This window comes from Palaemon carinicauda, chromosome 11, assembly GCF_036898095.1.
Source record: "Palaemon carinicauda isolate YSFRI2023 chromosome 11, ASM3689809v2, whole genome shotgun sequence".
Classification (NCBI taxonomy): domain Eukaryota; kingdom Metazoa; phylum Arthropoda; class Malacostraca; order Decapoda; family Palaemonidae; genus Palaemon; species Palaemon carinicauda.
In genome coordinates, this window is record NC_090735.1 from 123,603,167 (window position 1) to 123,603,742 (window position 576).

Consider the following 576-nt stretch of genomic DNA (forward strand, 5'->3'; position numbering starts at 1 on the left):
ATTATCGTACATGAGCTTTGAAATTATCGTTTTTTAACCAAAACTATCATACAAAGTTTCGACATATTTATCAAGGAGTAATATAAATGACTTATTTCAATATATTTTAGTATAATTGTTTAAATAAACACACACATATGTATATACCTAATGTATGTATCGTGCATCGTACTGGAGTAAAGGAAATCGTGAGCTTTCAAATTATCCTTTTTTTAACCAAAACTATCATACAAAGTTTCGACATATTTATTAAGGAGTAATATAAATTACTTATTTTAAGGTATTTTAGTATAATTGTTTAAATAAACACACATATATGTATATACCTAAGGTATGTATCGTACATCGTACTGGACCTAAAGTAAATCGTATATGTACGATAATTATCGTAAGATCAGCACCCCTGTTTCTGATTCTCAACGTCAATGTTTTGATAAAATGTCTTTTCTTGCGGGAGTTCGAGGCGTATTATTTTATATACTTGAATTTTTATTATTATTCTTATTCCATTGTAAATTTATCAAATAATTATAGGCTGTTAAAATATAGTTATCTTTACGCAATCGAATTTAAATT